This window comes from Aptenodytes forsteri, unplaced genomic scaffold (assembly GCF_000699145.1).
Source record: "Aptenodytes forsteri isolate BGI_AS27 unplaced genomic scaffold, ASM69914v1 Scaffold534, whole genome shotgun sequence".
In the NCBI taxonomy this organism is placed as follows: Eukaryota; Metazoa; Chordata; class Aves; order Sphenisciformes; family Spheniscidae; genus Aptenodytes; species Aptenodytes forsteri.
In genome coordinates, this window is record NW_008795712.1 from 771,595 (window position 1) to 798,708 (window position 27,114).

At 44.8% G+C, this 27,114-nt stretch overlaps 1 protein-coding gene across 4 annotated transcripts in view; it reads left to right on the forward strand.

Moving 5' to 3' along the window:
- The window catches only part of EXTL3 (exostosin like glycosyltransferase 3), a 139,572-nt gene that overhangs the window by 36,363 nt on the left and 76,095 nt on the right, over window positions 1-27,114 (forward strand). The window contains exon 1 of one of the 4 annotated variants that reach the window (XM_009283440.2): window positions 7,700-7,765. The exons of the other annotated variants lie outside the window; for them this stretch is intronic. The gene's annotated coding sequence lies outside the window, so the exon portion shown is untranslated. Of the gene's footprint in view, window positions 1-7,699; window positions 7,766-27,114 lie in introns of those variants that run through there. 4 annotated transcript variants of the gene reach the window in all.

Here is a 27,114-nt window from a genome sequence, read left to right on the forward strand (position 1 = left end):
TGGGCTATTGCTGTCACTCTTGTGAGGATTCATTAATCTTGACTTTAAAAGCATGAGACTTAAATTTTTTTTTTTAACTTTGAAGAAAGTCAAAATATCATTTGAAGTCTTAGAACGTTTAAGCTCGTAATTATCTGTGGGAATGAAGGCTACAAATAAATTACTTCAAGAGTAGCTATGTACGACCACTTTCATCAACCTGTGTGTTAAAGCTAGATCTGTTTGCTTTAGCACTTGCTCCTGTTTGCCCTTCAGACGAAGTAATGCTGTGGGAGAACGAGCTGGAGTCTGTCCCACCGCATGTATCTCTATTGGAAAGCGAGCTGGTTCTTAGTGACAAATTGGCAAGGGTTTAAGAGTCAGAAAAATAAAATGCAGTGCGATAACTTGTTTTCCTCTCTTTAAATCCCAAGTCATACATCGCAGAGTACACGGCAAGATGTGGTTATTCTCTGCCTGGTGCTTCTGGCTTGAGGGATTTGATGCTCCAAATTGAAATGAATATCCCTGGTTCCCACTAAGGGTGGGGGGAGTTGTGTGACTTCATGAAGATTTGTGTCCGTGTTTGTCAGTGTGAACTTCATTATGAGAGTAGAGTTATCTGACTCCCACATAAAATGTAGCGAGTTTCTTCTCCCCAGAAGAGAATTATGAATTCTGTCAAGTGTGTTGTTGATGGTTTTCAAAATAATAAATCTTAGCATGGTGCATGCACTTCACTCCTTACTGGAGTCTGTGATATTTGTTGGGTGAGGACGGCAGTAGCTGCGATGCAATCCACCACTGCCTCCCTGTCCTTTGGTGCCTTAAGAGCGAATGGAAAATCTTTGAGTGAATGATGACTTAACCAACAAGTTTGATTAAAACAAGAGATGAGCTTATCTGAGCATCCTAATAATCATTTGCTTTTATGCGACTGCTGAGATTTGAGCTTATGGCAGTGCGTTTCCTGCTGCCCCTGGGCTGCGTGTCCTTCATGGAAGTGGTGTGCCCAGAGGGGTATTCCCAGGGCTGGTCTCAGCCAGGGAAGGCTTTCTAGTTACCTTTTTTGCTAAAGAGCTCTTGATGTTTTCTTGAGAGATGTCAGGAAATGTTGCCTGGCATTTGGAAATAGTGTTGCTTTGCTGTCTGTTTTGGAAGGGTTGTTTTTTTCCGTCCTCCTAACCCCCTTTCCCATCTGACGACTGTGTGCCCCGTTAGTGGCAATGCGCACGTCTCTTGTGGCAACTTGGTTGTTCATGACCAGCAACCCTGGGTGGAGGAATAAAGGGCAAGTGTCTTTGAGGAGAGACTTGGAAGAGGAAATGAAGCCAGGTACAGAAACTGCATGTGCAAAGTTTGTTTCTGTAACCCTGAGCTCTGATGACGTGCAGTTCTGTGGTGTAACGATCTTCACGGCTACGGACAAGTTGAGTGAGAATAAGCAACCAGGGAGGCTGCGAAGCCGTACCCTTGGACCGGGAACCAAACTGCTTCTCCACCATGCATCATCTTGTGGTTTTATTGCTGAAAAATGGGGCTCCTAATCCTGCTCTTAGGGGACTTCTTGATGTTCCAGTAGAGCTTCATCATCTGAAGAAAGCTCAAAATTACGTCTCTGAAATTGTAATTCTGTCATTTCAAGCACAGCCTTGTGTATCATTGCCAGATAATTCCTCTTTTCAAACATGGGGAGCCATCATCACGTGTTCCTCTCTCAGCTGCTTTTTAGCTACTCTTAGCTCTGGGGCTCTTCTGTTCCTGGGGCAGAAGAGATCAACAAGCAAGTTTGTCATGATTTGTTTCCTTACACATGCCTTAATTACAGCACTTGAGAGGAGGGATTTTTCCCATCTCTGTCTTGTTTAGTTTACCTCATTGTAGGCCTTTCCTTTTGGGCTGGATTTAATTGGCGAGCTGTGTCTCAGGAACTTTAGCTGGTATTTAGTCATCCCTTGCTTTGAAAGCTGGGCGGAAATCCATTCCTCCTGTTTGACCTCTCTGCTGTTTGCCTGCCCCAGTGGCCTTTTTCCTCTTCCTAGCAGACTTGCATTTCTGAAGCTGCATGAGTTATTCCTCCCCCACCGCTGTGTCGTGTTTTCCCTAAACTGGTATGATTGATTCAATTTATACGCTCTAAGCAGTCTTTTTCACTTAACAGAGTCGACGCAGTAAAATGAGCTTGGAAAATAAATTTGTTATTCCTTAATATTTTCAAACTCCCTATTCTCCCATGTTTGGGTTTTTTTAACAGAAACCTCGTATTGAGCTGTTTTGTAAGAGCTTTGTATCTCAATTTTTCTCTTAACGGCTGGCTTCTGGGCTACAGCACTCAACACACAAGTATAATAGCCTTAAGTGTCATGTAATGCTTTCTATTCCCAGGATCTCTCAGCCCTAGACAGCTATACGTTCACAGCTCTGTGGAAGTATAGCCATCTGGGAGGTGGAAGGATGATTCTCGACTAGAAGAGCAGTATCACACTTCAGTCTGGGAGCAGAAAGTTGGGCTGAGACTGTTGTGGGGTGTTTGGAAGAATTGCTGGGAGGTTCGTGGCTCATCTGCATATGGATATGCAAACTAATCTGAATTCAGCTTCTCAGGTTCTTCAATTGTTTGAAGTTTATGAAAATTAGTTCTTACTCAGAATGACATTTGCCTGAAGGTTTGTCTTAATTTACTTCCAGAGTCAAATTAAGCTAATTTGAAAGAAGGTCACTTCTGCAAATAGAGGTTTAGTATGGTTGAACTAATTGGCTTGGATTAATACCCTTTTAGTTAAAATAGAGTAATTTTCATTGAGTAGCCCTGTAGTGAAGTCAGCGCTGGGTTAGGACCCAGGAATTCTTGCCGTTGCCAAAGGGTTTTGACTTGCTTTTATTCATGCCCCATTTCTGTGCCTTTGATGTGGGCATACTGGCTGGGCACCGGCTGTTTTGTATCGCTTACCATGTGTTTGCGTGTGGTGAGTTTTCTCTGTGTACAGCAAATCCACCACTTTGTTAAGTGAAATCTGCCTTTCTATGCAATAAGATGCCTTGAGTCTAGCAGAGCAGTATTCATTTTAAATTTATTTTAAAGCAAGTAATGTTTTTTCCAGAGCAGTAAAGCAATAAATAAGAAAAGCTTCCTCGATACTTTTAGGAAACTACAATTTTTGTTTATACTTTTTCTGAAACCTACAATGAAAACATTAATGTTTCTGTGAAATGTAAAGGTTTTAAAGATGCTCCAAAAATGAAAAAAGGGTCTAAAACGAAAGCTTGGGCAGCTCATGGATCTGTTTTCCCATGGAAAACGCTTTTCCCTTGTGGACGTAGTAAATGCTGAATAATCTTGCTTAGAACTTGATTCTCAGATTTCAGGGCAAGTCTCCTTTAAACCTCTTGAATCTACACACATAATTCATCCTTCGTGGCAAATGCTCTGGTGCTGGTTTTCCTTGTAAAATCAATAAACAGAGATAAAGAAGAAAAACAAGCGTTAAGATCTTTGAGTGAAGGGGAGAGATGGTGCTTTTGCAGGTACTTGGAAGAAATGAAATTTAAGCCATTTTCTGCATCTCAAGCTGCTGTTCTTTTTGTACGTATTGACTTTTAAGATCTTGTTAATTCTCCAGTTTCTGCTAGGAGGGGAACACTTGCACTCATCTGAACTCTAGCAGATGGCTGTTAGGTAAGGTGTGTGAGCAGGAGAGAGGGACCTACGATTTCTCTCAAGCACCACAGATTAAGTAAAATTTCTCTCTATAAAAGCACCTATACATGCTTTTAATGTTAGACCTTGTATATTTTATCTTGAGTAGTCATCCTTTCTACCTGAATTATGTTACTGCATTTTAATTAACAAATTATCTACTTGATTGTGATGACCGTTTCATAAGCTGGGATCTTACGTGCCTATACTTTGTATGGACAACTTTGGCATCAGGAATTACTGTTTCTGCGTTGATTTCAGCCTGTGAGTAAATTCCTGAAGTTTGTATGAGTTGCATGGCTGTTGTATGCAGCTATCAGTTGTCACTGACACTGTGATAATGCTCTTTTGTCACGAGGATTAAAATTATACTGCTCCCTTCCCAAATTAATGAAATAATTATGTAATCATTAGATAAAGGATAAATGGGCTTAGTAGATGGGGTTTAATTAGCCTGATAATTTAATTTGATGTTAACCTGCTTTTTAAATTTTAAATGTTTATATGCTTTCATGGAATCATAGAATGGTTTGGGTTGGAAGGGACCTCTAAAGGCCATCTAGTCCAACCCCCCTGCCGTGGGCAGGGACATCTGCAACTAGAGCAGGTTGCTCAGAGCCCCGTCCAACCTGACCTGGAATGTTCCCAGGGATGGGGCATCCACCACCTCTCTGGGCAACCTGTGCCAGTGTTTCACCACCCACAGTGTAAACAATTTCTTCCTTATATCTCGTCTAAATCTACCCCCCTTTAGTTTAAAGCCGTTCCCCCTTGTCCTGTCGCAACAGGCCCTTTCAGTTCATTTTGTTTAGTTAATAAAGTAAATTCAGCTGGAAACTTTTGTGTGCTGTTTCCCTTTTTGCCAGGAACAGACACAAAGCGAGAGCCACCCCAGCCTATGTCCGAGCGAGCTCTGTGAGCCTCTGGAGGAAGCACCTCTCTCTTTGAGTGCCAGTCGGTCTGTGCAACCTAGGCTGCAGGAGCTGCAGAAACATGTGGTTCTTCCTTCCCCTCTCCTTGTGCTCATCTGTAAGCACTTAAAAATACATACAATGATTTGATCTCCTGGCTCTGCTGTTTTTCAGTGCTTACAAAGTCTGCTCCAGGGCAGGACAGTGCGGTGTTGGCATGACTTCCCAAAGGGCGTTATCCGTTCTGCGTAGGTGGCTGCAGGGAGACCCAGTGCTGCACTGTCAACGCTGCGAAAGGTGAAGGCTGAGAATGGTGGATAAGGGGATGGACAGTGTGCTGGTTCCTAGCGCTTCTTCAGTGTTACGTGTTGGTTTCAGAGCAGTTTGTGGAAGACAAGCATTAGCTTTTTTTAAATTTTTTTTTTTTTTTTTTTAAGCCAGGAATTTATTTGGCCCCACAGTTCGAGGCTTTTCCCCAGGCAAGAGGATAGGAATTATCGGCTAGAAGCCCAAAGCTCTCAGGACCAAGAGCGCTTGTTCCCTCAGAGCTGAGGTGTCTTGCGGCGATACTGGAATATGCAGTGTAGAGAAACCTTGAAGTGTCTCCAGAACTGCACAAAGAAAGAGCTTTCCTCAAGTCTTTTATTGTATAAAGTATGTTTTAGTCATCGATGGTGGCCTGTTGGCAGGGTCCTTTGCAGTGAATGCTCTTTCTTCTCTTCGTGACAGGATCAGAGTGTGCACGTTGCTGTGTGGCAGGTGGTAAGTGCAGCCCTGTCTAATCCCGTAGAGTTGCTGCCCGTGAGAGAGGATGTGAAGCAGCTTCATACTCTCTCTTATGGGGAGTTCATGTATTCCTATTCAGTGTTAAGTGAGCAGATGCTCAAAATGCTAATGTGTATTTGGAAGACTTACCCCCATGGAAGTATTTATCTGTACATTGTCTCCTCCACATCCATCCCCAAGCACTTCCCCTGAGTCTGTCAGGGTGCAGCTCTGGGGACTGGGATGTCACTGGTTAGGACTGTCGATCAGGCTGTGGCATTCCTGGCCTGTTCCCTGGCCTCAGCCCGCCTGGCACAGCCTGGACACGATCATGCTGTTAAACTTCCAGCCTCCAAATCGAGACAGCTTGGTCCCAGCTCCCTTTGGGGATGGTCTCCAGCCTGTGCCGTTTCCTGACCCTTACCTGGGGGCTGTTTGGGTCTGCCCTGGCATGGTTTAACTTACTACTATTGGCATAGCCCCTGGGTTTAGTCCCTGTCGTTTAACCACTTGTTTTTTTTCTTCTGCCATCTCTCTGTGTAGGGGCTGAGCTCCTCCAGGTGAGGGGCTCTCTTCTGGGATGGTGCGTGGGGACCATATTCTTGGGGCCATCTCTGTTCATGTTGCAGTAGCGCGCAATAGTATTGCCACTAAACTTGATGGTAATAATTGGTCTTCCCATGACAGGATTGTCCCTGTTCTAGTCTCTCTTGCCTGACTTTACTATAAAAGTGTTGCTTTGTCTGTCTCTGTAAGAAAGTTGTTCTGTAGTCCTGTTTGCAGCCTTAAAACTCTGTTTTTGTGGTGTTATTGCCTGTCGCAACACAGGATCTTTCTCTGATTGGTCTTTACCCTCAAATATTGGCATTGTTATGCCAAATTCCCTCCCCTGCCAATGTGTCCAGTCCTTAATATGAAATGAAAACATGGGAAATCCAAACTGTTTCACCAAAAGGTTTTAACTACAAGTTCTGGTCACGAGGTGGCCGTGGCCCAGGGCTGGGTGTGCAGTTCAGGGTGGCTGGAGAAGCAGTGCCGGTAGAAACCCATGGTCTCCACCATACAAGGGAATGGGCTCCCTCAGCACAATTGCTGGGACAATGCTAAAGTCGGCACCGTAAGAGGGAGGCAGGGGGCTGTATATTTCTTAAATTATATGTGTATATTTTTAATCCATTAAATAATTTAAAAAAACGAAATTCCACATGGTCTTAGGGTTTTGGAGGAGAGAGAACAAGGCTGCTTTCTTTTGGTGAGCAAAGAAGTTAACAAGCAATAGGTTGCCTTAGATGATACCTTACTAACTATATTTCTTCATACCATGGCTAGAACTTTAGTCTTTACAAATCTCGTTTTGTTTGTTTTGGGGTTTTTTTTTTTTTGGAGAAATCCAAGACAAGTACTGAAACCTGTTTGATATTCATGTTTGAGGCACGTCGAACATCTTGTGTTAGCGGAACCGGACACAATTGAGGCTAATGCATAAAAATGTAGTAAAAGTGGATATTTTACTCCCATCTGCTGTTACTATGAAACTCCCATTTCAGTCTGGATATTGAGTTTCCTTTTTCGAACAAAATTTTATCTCCTTACGAATCCACATGCATGAGAAGTGCTGTGCTTTCAACCTTCACGTGCACCTTTCTTGGATGGGATTTCTCATTTAAAGGATGTGGGACTCTGGACTGATAACAGTGAAAGCAAGTCGCTTTGTTTTTATTCTCTTCCGTGTTTCTTCACAGTTTTTGCAGTCTGGAAGCGCCTCCTTCTAGAAGTTAAATAAAATCAGAATAAGATCTGGGACTTTTCAGTCTTGTGGCTCTTCTTTGCAACAGCTGGGTGCTTATCAGAGATGTGCATACTGGAAGAGATGTCTTGGATAGTAAAGTTAAAGCCACCAGCTTTTATCTGTGTGGCCAGTGTGTGTTGATTGCTTGAGGTATTGCAAATTCCAAATTTATTAAGTGAAATTACCAGGAAATTACCATTATTTAGGTCAGCTAAATGTCTTAGAGTTGCCTTTTGTGTATATCCATTTCTTGTTACACCCGTACTTCAGAAAAAATTATGGCTGAAGGCACAAACTGCTATAAACATGATGTGGGCAGCACTTCTTGCACACCAGTACCCTTTGGAGTTGACACGTAAGTATGTGTGGGAAGGGGACTGTTTTGAATAGCTTTTGCATGGGGGGGAAGTACCTGTGCATAATTTCCAGTGTTATGTACAGGTGTTCAGTCTTTTTCTGTTTAGTTGACCCTGTTGATCATCTGTGGAGACGTTAAGATTTGTAGCAGAAGAAACGGTTGCGTGGAAGTCAAAGCATCAGAGTTAAACTTACTCAGTGGGAATCACAGTTTCTTTGTATGGCTGAAGTCTGGATCTGGGTTTGTTGTCCCCAGTTTGAGCAAAGGTGAAGTCTGCGTTTGGGCCTACACTGATCCAGTTCCTGCCATATTTAACGCGATTGCCTCTGCCGAAATGTCTCCGTCATGTAAAGTTTCCTGGGTTACGTTTCTCTTCAATGCAAGGGAGATTCTATGGAGGCTTTGGAAAAGTCTGTGTTGTATAAAGTGCACGGTGCAAAATTAAAGAAGACACAGAGCTCCCTGTGTCGTACAAAATGGAGGCACTTTAATTGAAGACAGCTCTGCTTTGCATTAATGGTATGCAGCTGCTTGTGATTGCACATCTTTATGGCACATTGAAGCAGTTAGATGCCAAACATCATAAAAGTCTCAGTTCTTCAAGAGATTGGGGGGAATGGAGGGTCTGTCAACTCTTGAATGTTTATTCATATGTGTGCACTGTCTGTAATGCTCTTGTTCCTTAATGATGGCTCTGCCTTTGGTTCTGGGGTGAATTGGAACAGCTCACTGGGGGACAGGATTTAGGAGAATCAGGACTGAACGACTGACCGAAGCTCTTGGGGCTCCAGTTGTGCCTCTCTGGCTCAGAGTGATCCCCATGAGCTGCCTAGGCTGTGTCTTGCTGCCGGTCTAAATGGCAGATCTGCCGAGGAATGGGCTGCTGTGCATGAAGCCTGAACAAATGGTTCATTTGCATGGTTAGTTCGTATGTTTGCAAAGTCTGTTTCATGCTATAAAGCGCTAAGCTTCATTTCTGATGAGCAGGTGTTTGGCAAGTAAGAGACATCACACCATCAGCTGGGATAGAGGAGGAATCTGCTACCGGAGTGTTGATTCAGAAGTCGTGGCTGGTGTTCAGGAAACTTTTATTTGAAGAGTTTTCTGAAGTTCTTTGCTTGCAAATGAAACGAGAGAACCCTGCTGGGCTCCCAGTCTTGTGCTTATAAATGGTGCTGGGCAGCAGGATCTGTCTCTAGGAAGTCCTAGGAAGAGGTTGGTGATACGATTAGCTGGGCAAGTCCAAGGAGGTGTCAAGTCCTGAGTCCTCTCAGCTTTGTGTGTCACTGCTGCCCTGCAAATTAATCAGCGTCTCCTTGGCTTTTCATTATTACAGAGTTATCTTTTAGCCTTTTGCTCTTTGCAAAGTCTCCTTTAGTACTGAACTTCTGAACATGACTCAAAGTAAAGCCACGAGTAAAAATTTGATTCAAAGTAAAGCCGTAACTTCTGACCTCACAAGGTGCCATGAAGGGGGTGTCAGGCTTTGCAGTGATTTAGGTTCATCCTGGTACCCTGCTTGTATACAGTGTGCTTCTGAGTTGCCAAATGTATGGGCTTAGGCTCTTTTGCTCTCGATCAACAACTGTGCTATTTCCTCCAACTTTATTCTGCCTCCATGTATGTATCGCTCAAGTGATGGCTCTGGTTTGAGGAGCAGCAGGTTGCCTGGTCTGCTGTGGCTGGGGCTGTAGGTCTGTGTAATGCCGCTTGCTGTGCGAGCTGTTTCTCTTTAGCATTCCCATGTACTTGCATGTGGGTTTTTGTTTGGATTGGCGAGCGTGAATGATCATTTTTGAAACATGCCTGCAGACTTGAAAGCTTTCGTCCTGAAAAGATGAAGTCTGTCTGCCCTTTCATCCTGGAAAGATTACAGAGGGGTTTTAACGTTTGGGAGATACTGGACAAAAGGTGCTGTTGGAAGGCAAAGGTGCAAAGCGGGATTTCCTAAACGCAGCCTTGCTCTGACTGTGCCCTTGCAGAACTTGGTGGCAAAAACACCAATTATTTTTGTGAAAGCTGGAGCGGTCCTGGAAGGTCCCACCCGTGCTATATTCTTTATAGTGTATTTTCCAGAGAGATTTCGGAGCTAGAGGAGCTGTGTACAGCAGCAGCCCAGGAGATGGGGTTGTTGGCTGTTTGTGCGGCCCTTTCGTAGGGATAAGTAGGTCAGTGTTACCAAGTGGTACTCGTGACACCTCACCCTGAAAGCAAAGCATAGCTGTTGGTCTGTTCTCTGGCCACTTGCTTCATTCAGTGTTACGTGTTTTGCCTTCAGACTGGCACATGATGATTTAAATCTGTGCAAAGCATTGCTGTGACACTGCCTTTCTTCCAAGGGTCTGAGCCGTGAATCCTGTAACACAAACGTGCCAATTAACTAATTGGATCACTGTGCTGCCTGTGGGTATGGTTATGCAAAAAGAGGTGGAAGAAGATGCTGATGAGGGGTTCCTATTTCTGCCGCAACCTTTCTTTCTGGATTACCCCACATTGCTTTTCTGGTGTTGAAGCTACTCTGAGGAGTTAATACATTGTCTCAACAATTCACAGTCGACGTGGTGCAAGAGTTTTGAACTGGAAGGTATATCATTAATTAGTTTTGTCCCTCTTTTTGAGGACCTCAGAGCATTTTACAAAGAACTACCCCTGCAAAGGAAAACCAGCAAAAGATCCCTGGTACTAGAATACATTCAGTTCCAAACAAACCTCAAACTTCAGAGCTACATGAGTGAAGTGTCAGAAGTAAGCACCCTTTTCCTCCTTCCTTTTATTCTTTTATTGTGTTTAACTTGTGGGGGTTCTCCCCCACACGTTTTTTTTTTTTTTTTTTTTATTTTTTTAATATTTTTTTTTTTAAGCTTGAAGTTTGGGTCTGATTGAAGTCGAGGGGCCAGGAGGGCTCTACTAAGAGTTCTCACATGTTCCTGGCATGTCTTGCTCCCACGCTCAGGTTTTATTTCAGAATCAGAGCTATGAAATAATTTAAGCCAGACCAGTGAAAGGTGCTTAATTTTTCCTGTCTCCCAGGATCATCTTTTGACACCATCAAGACATATGTCCTCAAATAACGTCCCTGGTAATGCGGGCTATGGGCATGGCTCGGCATGGGTGTCCCCTTTCAGTCCTATAAAAGTGGGATGGTTGGAGGGCGCAGATCGACCAGTTTTGTGTAGTTACATCTTTTGGTCTTGTTACAAGCAAATTTGTAAGATGCTTTACATGCTGCTGAACAGGAAGTTGCTTTTGATTATATTTTTAGTCTCAGCGGCTGTTGGTAAGCCGTGAGATCCCTTGTGAATTACTGAGGAATGCTGCAAGCAAGGGAACCGGAGTGGATGAAGCGAATTCCCCGAGGTTGCGCGAAAGGTCTGAGACAGAGCTTGGAATAAAATCCCAATCACCCAACACCCTGTCCCTTGCTTTAACTACTGTACAAGAATTTCCTCCTACTGTGTCTCTAATAGAAACTGCAGGGCCAAATTAAGTGGGCAGATTGTAATCACTGCTGCTGAGCTATACCAGCTGTAGAATTACTGCAGCCCTCTGCTCTTTGCTACTAATTTGGAAAGTTTGCTGCCTCTTCCCCTCTAGTGCTCTACCTTGCCACATTCCAGGCTCTGCATTGTGGGAGAAGAGCTTGAATGACCATAAAGAGCCCAGATGTTGTGTCCGGGGGCAGGAAGCATGAGTCAGCTACCCCTGATTTGCAAAGCTAAAAATAGTGAGAGCATTAATACAGATCTCTCCCTACAGCTCGCTGGGCAGACTGGCTTCTCCAGATTCATCTTTGTTGTAGGAGGCATACAGCGCAGGGTGCAGGCAGGCAGGTTGTTAGATTCATTTCTCAGCAGTTTGATTTATTCTTTTATTTGTATTACAGGAGTGCCTGCAGGCCTGAGTGGAGGTCAGACCCCCCGTTAGGACATCATGGCATGACATGGGTGCATTGTAAGAGACTATCCGAGCCTAAAGATGTTCTAGATGAATGTAAGAGTAAGCAAGTGTAGCAAAGGAAACAGAAGGCAGCAGCTATGTGACATAGACCAGCGATAAACCTAGAGTGAGTTGTTTATTATCCGTTACCAGCACAATTAGTGTCCTCAGCTCATCCTTGGCCGAATCATCGCTGTCACACGCTCGCCTTGCTGGGAGCACTGTGGGACGGCTGGTGCTCGATGGGCAATCAGGAGAGCCAGGCATCACCCCCTTCCTAAACCAGCTCAGGAGCATGGTCTGTCAAGAGTGGTTGCTTGGACAGAGTCTGTCCGGGTGGCGGATGAGCTGGACAAAGTCAAAGTCCCTTTGGGTCCCCTTTTAAGTGTTTTCATGTCAGGAGTAGTGAGTGGGAGAGCACGCGTGGGCGTTTGGGGGACTGGAGAGTGTCTGGACATTGTCTAGTATTATAGCTGGAGTGGAGAGGGTAGGGAACAAGATGATCAAAGTAGTTTTTGTTCCCTGCAGCGTAGATTATAGTAATGTTGCTATGGCCACAAATCTCCCTCAAACTGCTGCAGCCAATTCATGAATTTCCTTTTTTTTTATTACATCCTAACATTGAAAATCAGCTAGGCTGCCAGAAACCTCTCCCAAGGAAATCTCCACCACTGGAGACGTCAAGAGCTGCAGCAGAGGTTGGAGTACAGGTAGTAAGTATTGCTGTACTAGGGGGATGCTGTAAAGAGAATCTCTTGTTGCTGTAATTTTGGGATGCTTTTGAGGCTGAAGTAATTAATTTAATCCTAAATATCTAGCTGCTCACTTATATCCCATGACTCCCTATTAATTAGTTACTCCTGTCTCCAGGGTAATTGGAGTATCGGGATACCTGAATCATCGGCAGTCTAGTCCTGTAAGCTTTATCCCTCTCTGTTCTGCTCCCTGTGGTGCTTTCTCAAGGAAGCCATGGGGCCAGATGAGCTTTATCGTCCCCTGCACAGCAGCAGGGTTCCCGAAGCTGGGCTGTGAGATCCCTGGCAATGCCTCCTGCTGCCGCAGCACCGGAGAGGCTTTTATTTTTTCCTTCTGTTTGTAGCTTTGCTTGTTCACAAAAGAGCGTGTACCGTACGGCATGTCTTGGGCAGCCCAGCCAAGCAAGCGTCCCTTCAGCAGCCTTCGGCTCTTTGAGCCCCAAGCACCAGGGGATGAGGGACTTTTGTTTGTTTTTCTTTCTGTTTTCAGGGGAGTTTACATCTTGTCTGAAATCACTCAGCCAACAGAACTGTCTTTGTGGGCAGAGAGTAAGGGAGCGGGGAGAAAGTTGGTTTTGGCTGCAGCATGGCTTTCTCGCCCCATGGCAGGTTTTGAGATGCCAACACTTTGTCCTGGCAGCTCCCACGTGAATTGGTCTTGTGAGGGTTCTGTCAGGGCTTTGGGAACAGGGCTGTAAATGAGACTCCTAAACGCCACTCACTTCTCCATCACAGACTGCCTTCTGTGGCCCTGGGCAAATAATTTAGCTCTTCCTTGCCTCAATTTGCCTAATTATTGCCTTCCGATATCTCCAAGTTCCCGTAATTGGTGCTGCTGGTTGTACATTGAGGCAATGACAAGGCAGCTCTCGGCTTGCAGAGGGGACAGTTTCAGTGTGGTTCCCTGTTAGTCTGTAGCCAAATAAATGGCAAAACTCCCGTTTGCTATGTTTAATATGATGACTTAGAGGTGAAGACTGAGTTTGTAACACAGAGCTTAGCTGTTGGTGCAGGGTTGCTTGCCCATTCCAGCATGGATGCGAACAGGTGGTACTGGTGTGACCTTGATGTCTGGAAATCAAACTATATGTTATTTTGATCAATTTGTTAATTCGATGCTCATTGAAACATATCCTTGGTACTTGTCCTCTTCTGAATCGTGGGGTAGATTTTGCCGTGGTTTGAAGTGACAGAGCGAAAGCTTTAGTGCATAAAACAACCTTGTTCGTGAGCTTAGACTAGAAATCTTTTGGGTGTCTACAGTGCATATTATTTGAGGAACTATGAGATTTATGGTTATTAAACGTGGTCGAGCCTTTCTGCCTGGGAGGAGAAATGGTTGTGCCCTTCAAGTGTCTGGGTTAAGCACAGCTAGTGTTTTGCATCTCTCATGTCCGTTGGCTTGTTCTTCTTGGGCTTCCTTGTTTTTGTGGGTATTGTGGGTCTCTCTTGTGTAGCGCCTTGACTTTGCATGCACGCATCAAAGACTCGGTGTCTGTGCCAGTGGCAGGAATAACAAGCTTTCAGCACAGCGGTTGGGTTCAGCTGCCGGCTTGTATGCGGAGCACCCGGGGTGAGATGAGCCTCCGAGGCATCCCGTTTGGGGCTGGGCGCGCAAGGGGCGGGGGTGGAGAGTTGGGGCAGTAAGGATGAGCATTTTGGGGTGACTACCTAAAGAAGTAGAAGAAGAAATCCTAGTGTATCTACTGATGCCTCCTGGAGCACTTCTCTGATGGGAGGGAGAGGGCCAAATCTGGAGGAACTGTCTGAGAAATGGAATAAGGATTGTGGTGGAGCTGGAAGCAAAGGAGGGAAGTGTCCCAGACAAGGAATGATGGACAAGGAGACAGGTTCAGATTGTAGGCAGAGGCTGTGCTCCCTGATTTCATTCCTTTTTTTTCTATTTGTTTTTACTTCCTTCTCATGTCATTTGCACTAACTGTACTGACATGTTTAGTTAATTTCTAAGAAAAGAAAAAAAAAAAAATTAAACCATTTCTGCAGTTTCAAAAGCAGGAAGTCCTCATAAGCTGCGGTGCGGCCTTATCAGCCCGTTCTCATGCTGGCAGTCTGAGCTTCGCCACCCTGAAGCCCCCTTCCAATGGCATAGCAGGCTTGGACCGGGCTGTTGTGGCTCTTGAGCTGCATGTCTGGCTAGAAAAGGCAAGGCTATGCTGAACGGACAGACTTGGACCACTCTGGCACCTGCTGGCCTGATCAGTGGATGCTCTTTTGTCCCACATCCATGGTGAGTTCTCATGTTCACCCCACAAAGCATTAGTGTTCTTATAACTGATTTGGCAGAGAAATTTATGTCCGAGGGAAGTCGTAAATAACCTCTTTCCCCACCACTTAGTGTCCTAAATGTTAGTGTGACTTTTTTTGCCCCAGAACATCGATTGAAGTTTCACAAATGTGTGTTAAGTGTGGATCCTTCATAGCCTCTTTGGCTACCTTTTGCAGAGGGCACAGCATGGAGCAAGCAGCACATGTGGCTTCGGGTATTTCCCACAAGAGAGACAGATCTGTTCCTCTAGTACGGATGATTCTTTATCATGCAACTGAATACAGAAGGAATGTGCTGCTTCTCACCCAGGACTTGCTGCTTATTCCTGTCCTCATTTGCTGCAAGACCACTTTACTACCCTTCTGCCTCCAAATCATCTGCTGCAGGGCTTGGTTTGGCTCGGTATCTTTTATAAAAAGCTTCCAGTGCTATTCCTTCTGCGTGCTATCAAAATGTAGATAATAAATACCATGGATCCTCCTTTTTTTTTTGTGTGTGTGTGTGCGCGCGCGTGCGGAGGGAGGTTGGGGGATGGTTTTTTGAGGAAGGACTGTGTAGAAATCTTTCCCAGTTCCGTTCATGTAATCAGTGTTTAGCATTCTTATGTGCTTCAGCCCAATCACCTTTAACTCGATTGTTCTGAGATTACTCATCTGAAAGAGACGGAGGTTCATTATGTTAATTGGCTCTGAAATTACTGCATTAAATATCTGTAATTGGTATTATTATTCTGGTCTTGCTGTGTCCTAGGGTTTTCAGCGAGCAGAAATTAATATGGAAACCTGTGCTTTCTGTTCTGGGTGCTGGTGGAGCCTCACGTGAGGTTGGTGTTTAAAGAGACTGTTCAATGCTGCTTTTAGCAAAGAGTGGGTTTGGTGACATAGAGAGGGGTAAGATCCCTGCTTGAAGACATCTGTGTTTAATCCTGGCTCCAGGAAGAGCTTCCTGCTCCGACTGAGGTGGGGCTTTTCCAGCAGGACTGCTCTGGCTTAGATCCCAAAGTGCTTTTTTGGAGAAGGGAAAGCACCGCTTACCCCCTATTGTCTTGAACCAAGGTAAGAGCCGCCCAAATGCAGCGCAGGGAGGGAAGCACCTGCAGGGGTCTGCTGCAAAGCTTGTGACCATGGAGGGGTTTCCAATTGCCTGCTTGGGGTTTTGACCCTGGGATTAATATCGTGCTTTTTGTCTGCTTGAAAGAGCATTTTTAATCATTTTAGAATGAGAAGTGTGAGTACAGGGAAGATGCGGCCACTGGGAAGATGAACTATGGATGAGCAGTTGGAAAATTAATTTTAGGAGGGAACAAGTGTAGAATAAGCTGGTGTTTCCCCCTCCTGACTGTACCACCTAAAATTGTTTGGAGAAGGGGTAATTTCTGCCAGCATGGTGTGTCTTGCTCCTGTTCACAGCGCAATTTCTACCCAGTTATGAGATACTCTTACAACCAAAGCTATTCTCTTCCCTCCCACCTCTCCAGCATGGCCAAAACAGTTTTCACCTTCATCAGGCAGAGTGAAAGCTTTCTTAACAGTTACTGACAGTGTCGTGAGCTTGGATGAGCTGTGGCATAACTTAATCCTCTCTAAACTGCAAAGCACAGGCAACGTTTCAGTAATCTCCTGTAACAGGATCTCTGTGCCTAGCAGAAATTGTAAAGTAGGTTGGAACTTGGTGTTGGCAAGAGGACACTGGAAAGAAAGGAGGGATGATGGATAATGGATGAGGGAGGCAAGAGGGTTGGGGTAGGAGCCAGAAAGCGGAGTAAGGACAGCATTAACAGGTAAGAGATGAGGTGCGTGGGGAGGAAACGGAGAGGTGTCCAGGGGTGCCTGAGTAAAGGGGAGGAAACGAAGATCTGCTTTCAGTTCCTCCCAAGCATTTCTTTGAAAGCACACGTATTTGTTTCTGCTCCGTTCCCTGGTGATCCTTAGGGAACTCGCTCTGGCAGAGGGCTAGAGGGCAGCATGCCAAGGAGTGCTGGGCTGCTCTTGAGTTCGACGGATGGGCACAGCTTCTTGCCCAGGAGTCGGGCAGGACACCCAGGAGGTGTTCAGGAGAGTTGTGTGGTCACCCTGCCTGGGCCAGAGTAAGACCAAACCTTGGGCTGTGTGTAGGGCATGAGAGTTGTTCCCTCCACTCGTTGTATCTACCATGGTAATGATTTTACTCCTTGAAGCCTGATTTATTTGAAGAGTGGGTACGCAGCAGGCTGTTCAGAGCTTCATTTGAAAGAAAAGGCCTGTACTACTTGGTTGGGCCAAATGTCTGTTTAGAGCAGTGTCCCGTGTGGACACAGCAGTGAATGCTTAGGGAAGAGTGGAAGAGCAGGCGCTTATCATTGCCCTCTTATTCCTTCCTACCCTGTAGCAGCCAGGGACCTCCAGAGCTGGAAATTGCCAAGTGACCTGCTCTTTCCATCCCTACGGTCCTGTAGATCAAGCCATTTCCATGTTTGTCCTTACCAAATTACGAATATGTGACATCTCTGCGATACCTGGAAGGTGCAAATAAAGGCAGGTGCTGGCTGCACTTCTACCCTCTACAAATTCAAGGATCCTCCTTTCATCTCCTCTATCTTCTCCTGTTGTCTGCATTTGCAAGTATTAGTTTGCTTGGCAAAAATGCACAGCTCTTTATCACCTCTCCAGCTTCAGAATAAGGCATGAGCTGGACTATCATCTGCGTTACACATTGCTGATGCAAATTAAAAGCTAAATTCAAGCTTTAGAGGTTGCTGCATGTTAAGGTGCTGTGAGTTGGAAAGAGTATTAGAGCCATGTTATAGCTATATGGGACACGTAAAAAAATGAAAAATATCGATTTGCAGAAGGAAAGCTACTTACAGGCAGTGGATAAGTGCACTGTGGGCAAGGGAATCCTTTTCCCACTCCAGCTGCCTGTGTGGATGCCTGGAGCTTTGTAAGGAAATTTTCCACAGTCTGATGCACACATTGTAGAATTAAGGACAAACTTTGCTGCCACCATTTTGAAACTATTTCCTTATTATTTACATCTTTGATCAAAAAAATCTCAAGGCTTTTTTCACCATGCCTCTGAGTCCTCTTTGAGCAACACAAGACGCTGTCAGCATTTCCGTAGAGTGAATTTTTCTGAAGTTTTGCCTGTTGTGTGTGTGTTTTGGTGTGGGTTTTTTTTTGTTTTTTGTTTTGTTTTTTTTAAAAAGTATTCTTTAGGTTGAAGATGGAATGATACAGCTTCCGCCTGGGAACTATTTTAGTTTTATTTTGAAAAAACAGACTATAAAACACACACTCATAAAAACAGTTTGTCCTTTCCAATATACTAGAAAATTATTCTCATCAGCCTCTTAAGGCACTCTACTTTCATGTATTTAAGCTCCGTGACATGTTCAGAGAGATAGTTACTGTAGGTTTTAATACAGGGTCATACATAAATTTCCAGTATGGATCATTTGGGGAAGATTAATATGGAGAATGTGTTAATAGTAAAGAATTTGAAGTCATTGCAGATTTTGCAGCACTTGCTATGCACAAGTAGCTTAGTGACTGTAAAGTTGTTGTCTGGTTTTGCTTGAAAATGAGATGTACTCAAAGGATGTACTTATGAAAATGAAACTTTGAAAATCAAGCGTGCCTGTACGTGTGCGTGCATACTCCTACCTTGCTGTGGATGGGTAGCTGATAAATATCGAGTGTTGGCCATGGCCTAGCAGTGCTTCAACCTGATCATCTATCTACTCCTACCACTTCGTTGTCATCTCATTGGGAGCTGCGAGGTTTAACAGCAGGGTACACCAGGAGTTCCCCCACTCGGCAGTAGCGTGGCACTATCCAAATGCGTTCATCTGTTTTCCACAGACTTCTGGAAACCAGCTCCCTGTTTTTTGCTTTTTGGTGTTCATTGCATCCCCAGCTCTGCTCAAGACAATTGAGTTTGTGGTACAGGGGCAGGAGTAAGGCACCACTTAACAGCTTAAGAATTTACCAGCTGATACCATCAATTTTCCATAGGGCGACACTGATTTCCCAGGCTTTGATTTGATGCTCTTACATGAGCCTGACAGAGCCTGTGCGTCTCCCTCACCCCCAGGGAGGTCCCTTGATTAAGTCATTTGTGCTTCATGGGACCTCATGGGGAGCCCGTGCTGCCAACAGTAATGAGCCGAAAAGACTGGCAGTGTCAGATTATATTGACATCCTGCAAAGCTCTCATTCACTTCTGATTCCTTGTTATTCTTGGTGGGCTTGGTTACAATGCCATCTGATTTTTGTGATAGGGAATTTTTTTCAGCTTGGATATGGAGAAGCAGAGTTGGCCATGGGTTCGTGCAAAGCAGCAAGGTGGCAGTGCTTGACCTGCAAGGGTTGCAGCTGCCCACCTTCTCCTTCATCCCAAGCAGTACTTGCTTCAGGGATTGTCAGAGACTTTTAAAAACAAACAAAAAAAAAAACAAACCACCAAACAAAAAACCCCCCCACAAAACACCAAACCACTATCAAATTGCTTTTGAGTAACGTGAAATCCTGATTATGGAAATGTTAATTGTGTATCACAACATGCATTCATCTTCTGCCTGCTCAGAAATCCTGCTGGTGGCCCGTGCATGAACAGAAGGACATTTAAAGAGAATTAAAACGCACTTGTTAGGATCCCTATGTAAAACTGGTGCCTTCATGGCTGAAATCGATGTTTTTGTTTGCAAAGCAGCATTGGTGTGTGAGCAACTTTTATGGACGAGTAAAGTGTTGGTCTTTTTCCAAAGGAGCACGTAGCCTAAGTTGGATAATGCAGCAAAACAAAATGGCAGAGAAGGGTTGATAAAAAGCCCTGAGAGGGGATTGATGCAGGTTTTTATCTGGGAGAGGTGAACGGTGGCATTCCCAAGCTTCTCCCTGCTAGCATTTTCCTGTAACAGATCTTACAAAAGTACTCGGAGTACATGTAACTTAAGGTGTGGTTATTATATTTTGAACAGAGTTAAGTTACAGTGATAGAGGGGTTGTGCTTTTATTACGCCTTATTTTGCCTCAAGTGATGTTTGAAGCTGGAGGTTGATTTTAGGCCCTGAAGGGAGGTGAGGAGTCCTGGCTTGCAGCCCCTGCACATGTTGCTAATCCAGGTGAGTGGCCGAGAAAGAGGAGGGATTTCTGAGCAAGAGCCTGGCAAAGGTGTCCTGACCTGCCCTTGGGAGCAATGTATCTGTTTCTCTTTCTTTTTCTCCTACTTTAGAGAGATCCTAGAGAGACAAGCTAGCTAGCTCGGGTGCCTGATGTTTGGTGGTGTAAAAACCTTGTCTGCAGTTTGACCAGACTTTCACTTTTCAGTGCAGCTGGGGCTGATGCTAACACCCATTATTAAAAGTTTGCCAGATGTTCTGTGTTTGAAAAAACCCCATTTTTGGTTGCTCATATTTTGTCACTTTATTTCAGCTAGAACTTCCCAGCTAATTATCTGCTAGGAGATGTGCTTTTTGGGAAGACTAGTGAAAACTGTTCAGCTGTTTTGGATAATGAGAGTGAGAAAACACTTTCTTACAATTAAAAAAAAAAAAAAAATATAAAGGCACAGTAACCATTTAAAGTCACTGTGCCCCTGCCCTTAGGAGCGATGATTTGATGTTTGGCAGATGCCTCTTTTGCAGTTCCCATAAAAATCCACCAAAGTTGGGCCAATTTGGAAATGTGTCAGGGAATAGGGGCAGGGAGCTGGAAGAGGAGGGAGAAAAGCTGTGTTGCTTAAGCATCGCTGAATACCACCCTCGAGTTGGATCCTCTTCTCGCTATTGCCACTGAGTGTGTGATTTTGGGGAAGCTGCTGGAAACAGTCTCATCAGAAATATTGCTTTCGGAGCAGTGTATGTTTTTGGAGACCCTGGATCTAATTCTGCAGGGTTAGTGGGGTTTGGCGGGACCTGTCCTCTGTGTGTTTGCCTGTGTATGAAAATACATACCTATATATAGCTGTATGTTGGTGAAGACGGTAAAATATATCTACATGTAGATATATCGAGGTCTGAGGCATCCCCACATTAGCAGAAGCTGCTGGTTCCTTGTCCCTCCCTGGTCCCTCCCTGCCTTTGAGGCTCATGTCCTTATGGAAGGACAACTTATGGAGGGACGATCTTAATGTCTTAAGAGCTTCATCCTGGGCCAGATTTGGGTTGCAACTGCTTCAGAAGATTTTAGAAGAGGTTTTAAGAAAACACGGTTGTACAAATCTTATTTCTGTAAGAATCTAGGCTGGAAGTGCGCTAAGGGCAGTGTTTCACACCCTGAAGTGTTGGGCAAAGCATCAGTGAGATGCAGAGCATGGGATATAAATGCTCCAGCACCCACCTCTACCCTTCTGGCAGTTAGTGCCTGCAGGAAGCAGACAGGCAAATCACTGTGACCCTGTAGAAATGGAGGCCCAGTGAAGCAGAAACCCCCCCAGGGGACATCTTGGATCAGGCTCTACAAGTTACATTGATACATCATGACGCCTTCTGCAAAATAGCCTGGAGCTTTGCTGGAAGCCCCGTGGCTGCTCTGTACTCCTGCAGCTCGGGCTGGTGCATTGGCCTCTTGGCTTGGAGTGTCATGGAGGACAGTGAGGGTAATGACCCTTCTTTTCTGGTGGAGGTGGTTGCGACCAAAAAAAAAATAAGGTGAGGCATTACAGAGTGTTTTGTGCCTGTCTTCCTCATAAAGGAGAGTTTTAATCGCAGGATGGCTGAGATGAACAGACATCTCCTCTCCGCTCAGTTTGCCCAGCGGGAATTAGTAAGTGCATGAGATATTCTTCTGTAACAAAACAAACCAGCAAACAACCTACTTGACTTGAAGATGGAGCCTACGTCAAAATGCAACACTTGGGGTAGGTGGAATCAAAGTTGCCCGAAGAGCCTCTGGACTTTAATGACCTTTTAATAAAGCTTTTGCGCATGTTAAAGTTACAGAATCAAGCATCATTGGTGGTAGCACCAAGCATCATTCCTGTGGGGACGAAGGCCTGCAGAAGTACTGGATGGGAGGAGAAAAGTGTGAGAGGCATTGAAGGATGCATTTGTCTTTAATCCTGGGCAAATACTTAGATTTGTCAGTTTTTCAAGTTATTTTGATTTGATAGATAGTAGATAAGCAGATTTATTTTTTTTTAAGGATGTCTTCTCCTGCTTAATCAGTTTTCTCTTGTTCATAGTGTAAAGAAATTGAGTGTAATATCCTGTACTTATAGGTAGGGGTGGGTTCTCTGTGAGCTCGTGGTATAACACTGCTCTGAACGAATTCAGTTTTGTGTGACTAGACAGTGTCAAAGCTGTCATGAAGATAGTGTAAGCCCATGTCTCTGCTCTTTTTTCATTACTGTAGGAAATAAGTCATGTAAAGGCTGTGATAAAGCTGTAGCACTGTAAATGTGATCATGGGAGTTCTTAGGAATAGCTGCATCTTTGCTGTTCTTGTGATTTTCATCGAGTATAGAGTCGCTGCTGAGAAAATCCGTGGACTTCACAAAACTGATGGAGTAATAAATTGTTACGAGAATATGATAAATGACTCGGAATAATCCAGATGACTTGTAAACTGCAGTCCCACAAATCATATGTGAAATGACCCACGACAAAGTTGCATGTGGAGGAGCAAGCAGCGTGGGCCATACCCATGGAAGAAGGCTCTGCCCTGGACAAACAGTCGCTGTGAAAAGGTGCTTGTGGTTGTACTGAGCAGCCAAATCTACTTGAATTCCCAGAGTGATAGTGCAGTAAGAAGTGTTCAATGCCATCTATGGACATGTGAACTGTGGAATGGGAACAAAGGATGTTTTTACTTCCAAAAACTGCATTTATGAAAATACTGGTAGAATAGCTTATTTAGCTCTGATATCTGTAGTTTAAAATAGACATGGGAAAAGCTAGAGAACATGCAGAAGGAGCAGCAGGGCAGTATTTGGAGTGGGGAGAAAATATCTAGGCTTCAACTTTAAAAAAAAAAAAAAAAAAAAAAAAAAATCTCCCACTCTGTGTTTGTTAGGTCAAGAAAGAGACCGAAACACGACTCCCATGTGTGGGGAGAGGGTGCTGCATACTGCCGAGTCTGTCGGAGAGGACTGTGAGAAGTACCAGCTCTTTGGAATTAATTTGCAATTAGTCATCGGAGTAAATTACCAGGAAGGGATGGATTCACTATGTCTTCAGATCAAGCCTTGATGCATCTTTAGAAGTTGTACTTTAAGTAAAAGCAGGTAACTGGGTTCACTGGGAGACACATCACCAGTTACTTTTGCTTTACATATGGGAATGCTGGGATACAGAGAGGGTGAGACTGTTCTGCTTGTGCAGAAAGTCCATGGCATGGTCACAAAGCTATGGTATGTATCAGTCCAGTGTCTGTCGCAAAATTGAGACCATGTCAGGAGGTGGTTTCGGAACACCTCATGCCAGCACAGGTCTGCACAGTGACACCGGTTTGGTGGCATTGAACAAAGGGAGTTTCCATTCCCTTTCTTGAAGGCGAAATCCCATAGCACCATTTTTGCTGTGAAAGCAAAATGCCATAGTGAAACAGAGGGTGGTTTTGCACAGTAAAATGCTGGAAGTTCTTGCTTGGACTGCTTTGTTTTGAATGAATTTCTGCAGTGGACTGGAAGCTTAGGACTAATTTTCTAAAAGGGAAGTGTTCCTACTTCTATGTGCTTTATCTGCCTGTGGAAGAGGGAAGGACTTCTGTGCTGAGACAGACTCTAACATGCCTCTTGCTCTTCTTTGAAGCAGCAGCTTGCCCCTGCTGAGCATCGCTCCACTTGCCTGCTAATTCTTTGTGCCACCCAACTGGTCTAATGTGAAAAGGATTTGTAATATCCCCAACAGTGGGCTATGACTTCAGGTAAAGAGGGACAAGCCAGCCACAGAGGACCTTAATTTGAAGGTCTAGGTTTTTTTTCCTTAAAGGTTGTCTTGAGCCTGAGCAGCATGTGCAAAGTGACTTCTTTATGAAAGCTTTTTCTGAATTAGCTAAGGAAAAAATCCTTCTGTTACCGCTCCCTCCCCCCAAGTAAGACCTGATACTGTCTCGTCTTGTAGCTAAGGAAAAAATCCTTCTGTTACCGCTCCCCCCCCCCAAGTAAGTCCTGATACTGTCTCGTCTTGTTACTCCTTGTTGATAAATTATAAGAGTAACAGTGCCAGAGTAAATGTCCCATTTTCCTTATCTACCCTCATTTCTGCATTGAGCATCCTTGTGCATTGCTCCTTTTCTTAGGCCAAGCCCCGCTCTCTCTGTGCAAAGCCCTCCTTATACATCATCATATCAGCTGATTGGCAGACTTGAGCTTGCCGAGGGAATTTAGGGATTTTTAAAGGGGGTCTTTGTCAGTTTGGGATTTAGGTAGTCACTTCATCATCTAAAGGCACATGGTCAAGAGTTGTCTCTCCTGCAAGAGGACGTGAAAGAGAAATTGTGGCTACTGGAGTGGGTGGTGGAGGACACACAGACCTTTCAGTTGAGCATCTCCAACGTGAGCTACACCCTGCCTGTGCGTTGGCAAGCTCCTAGTCAGCTGTGAGGTAAATCATTAGCTTAAATCCCTTTCCCTTCCGGTGACTCAGCAGGCAGGCAGTAGCTTTTAGGGCATCTCTAACCTGTTTGACTTTCGATTGTGAGTCTGAACCCAGACTGGCAGCCTTTGAAGGTTAAAGGGTAAGGAGAAGGCAGTAGAAACTAATCCTTTGCTAGCAGGGTTGGGCTTGACTCTTGGGGGGGGGAAATAATTTGTTTCTGGGAAATCAGTTGTTTTTGTTTGGGTTTGCAGAAGAAACTCGCAGTTTATCCCTATTCTTTGCAAGGCTTTAAAAATTCCTTTCTTGCAGTGGGATCGTAAAATCTTTGACTTTCTGCTCCACAACAACAGGTTTTAATTTCACTGTTTGTATGATTTTGTTTGCTAAAGTGGAAGCTAGATAGGGCCTCTCTGGGTTGTTTTTTTTTCTGTGCTTTTTTTCCCCCCCATAGACCCCTCCTGCCTTATCCCAGTGCAGTCTGCACTGTAACTCTGGCATAACAAGAGGCACCCCAAACAGTCCTTCATTTCTAGCTCTGTTTTACATGTTCTTTTCTAGAGTATTAGTATGCTGGGTAGCCTCTGTGTTCAAACAAGGCATAAACAATTCAGACAGCAAATGCTATAGAGCAAGTGCAGTTAATGGACCCAGATGGTTATATTGCCAGTTTTATGTGACGTGTTGCCTGCATTAGCCTGGGAAACTCTCTGCTCTTAAATATCAGAGAGTTCTATTTAATGTTTTGCGTTGTCCAAACTTCTTCTGGACTTTGGCATCTCCTTAATGGCACTTGGTACCGCAGGTATGGGGGTGCCAGAAACACCTTCTGCCTGACCTTGCATAATGTCTCCATCCCAACCGTGGTCAGCTCAGCAGCTTTGGTGGAGAGACCCTTGGAGAGATGCCAGCACGTGTGCGCACAGCGGAGCAGACTGCAGCCTCCCGTGCCTTCACTGTGGATGGATGGCCCACTGGGGCTGCAGATCTGAGCTCACGCCACGCCGTGTCTTGAACGCCTTGGCCTTCTGCTCAGATTAGGTCAGAGCGTTGCATGCCGCGAACGATTTCCACAGGCATATTTCTGTATTAGGTTGCAATATTTGCCTACCTTAGTGCAGGAGAATGAGCTTAAATAACCGTACTGAAAACAGATTTTAGATACGCAATAGCATGCCTTACAATGTGAAAAATAATGATGGTACAGGCAGATGAGTGAAATAAAAAAGCAACATGGATGAGAGCCTTGAAAGAAGAGAAAATAGGGAAGCAAGTGGATAAAACTGTCAGGAAAAGGTGAATTGAAAGCAGACTGTGATGTTTTTGTGACTGAGGGGTAAAGGAAATAGCTTTTCAGTGGACACTGCAAGGATGAGCAAAAGAAAATGGACAAATTTAGCTGGATAGTGAAGAGAGGAGGTCAGAAAAGAAAACTTAGATAGTGATATATCCCAAGACGCCATTTAGTGCTGTGCGTTTCACCCTTGGCCTTCCCCAGCCCCCGCTAACATGGATTGCTTCAGGCCACCTGGGGCTGTAAATTCTCCATCCCCGTTTCCTGCTGGGGAGGAGAGCTCGTCTGTGTACATATCCGAGATGCTGTTTTTAATTTCCAGGAGGATGTAGATCTTATTTGTCTATGTTGGAGCAGCGAGCTGGAGAGGCCAGGAGGAGACCATGTGTCTAGGAGCAGGGCTGGATTCCCCCAGGGAGCAGAGGAGCCTTCCTGGGCATCTCTCCATTGCTGCTCTCCTGCACCAGCTCATGCCCCACTCTGCCTTCAGCCCATGTTCTTGCTGCCTTCCTCCAACCCTGCATCCCAAAGATGTTGTACATGGTACTGTATTAACATTTCTCTTTGTTGTAATAGCACAGATCTTTGCTGAGACATAAGGACGGGTTAATCCCTACCTTATGTATTCCAGCAGTCTCCATGCTGGAGGTCCCCCATCTCCAGTGCTTGGTCCTAAGCTGGGTGGCTTGGTGTGGTTGCTTAGGGCAAAGTTTCCTCTTTACTTAGCGATTCTTACACGCTCGTTGAGGCTCTGCGGCAGACATCTGTCACTTGCTTTTCTCCTATGGGACGGTAGCGGTGAGGTGTGCAGTTAAAGGTTGACGGTGCGGTGAGCGGCAGATGTTGGTAAATGTTGTCGCTGCAGTGTGTGCGCCGTTCTGCTCCATCTGTGCCAAATGCAACCCTGTTTCCTTAGCAAAATAACCGAGGATGAAAGACAGGAGTGACATGAAAAAAATGCAATTTAAATGTTCGTTAAAAAGATAGCAACAACAAATTTCTGTTTCAAAGGATGGAGGGGTCCTTATCCACTAAATACGTCATGCCATGCAGATTCCTGTGATCTTGAAAGACCTTTGGGAGCTCCAGCTTACCAAACGGTAACACATCAAAGAAGCGTCCACAGGGCTTGGAGTACAAACATGTAATATGCAGATGGCATAGGGAGTTCACAAGGCTCTGAGTCTATGCCCAGGGAACAGATACTCCCATGCTGAGAGACCATCTGACAGCCTCTTCCTTCTAGATGACTCTTTGCATCAAAGGTGACCTGAAAAACTTTTTTGAATACATTTTTAAAAAAAAAAAAAGCTCCCAAACTTAAAAATCTCAAAGTCCGTCTACAAGAGCCATCCCTCTGCTTAAAAGATCATACTTTGCAAAGTAAGTTTTGCTTGCCTTCACAGACTTTAAGGCACAGTTGCCTGGCACAGGGGTGTCTTTAGCTCTTGCTCTGGCAAATGTGGAATTCTCCTAGCACGGTGTCCATGTGTGCCAAGGGGAACATGGAGGGATACACAGCAAGTGGGCAGTTGAGAATGACCCATTCTCCAATACTTACCATGTAGCATCATCTGTCATCTGATAAACTAGAGGGAAGGGATGCCATCCAGAGGGACCTTGACAGGCTTGACGAGTGGGCCCGTGTGAATCTCATGAAGTTCAACAAGGCCAAGTGCAAGGTCCTGCACCTGGGTCAGGGCAATCCCCAGTATCAATACAGGCTGGGGGATGAATGGATTGAGAGCAGCCCTGTCGAGAAGGACTTGGGGATACTGATGGACAAAAAATTGGACGTGGGCCGGCAATGTGCGCTCGTAGCCCAGAAG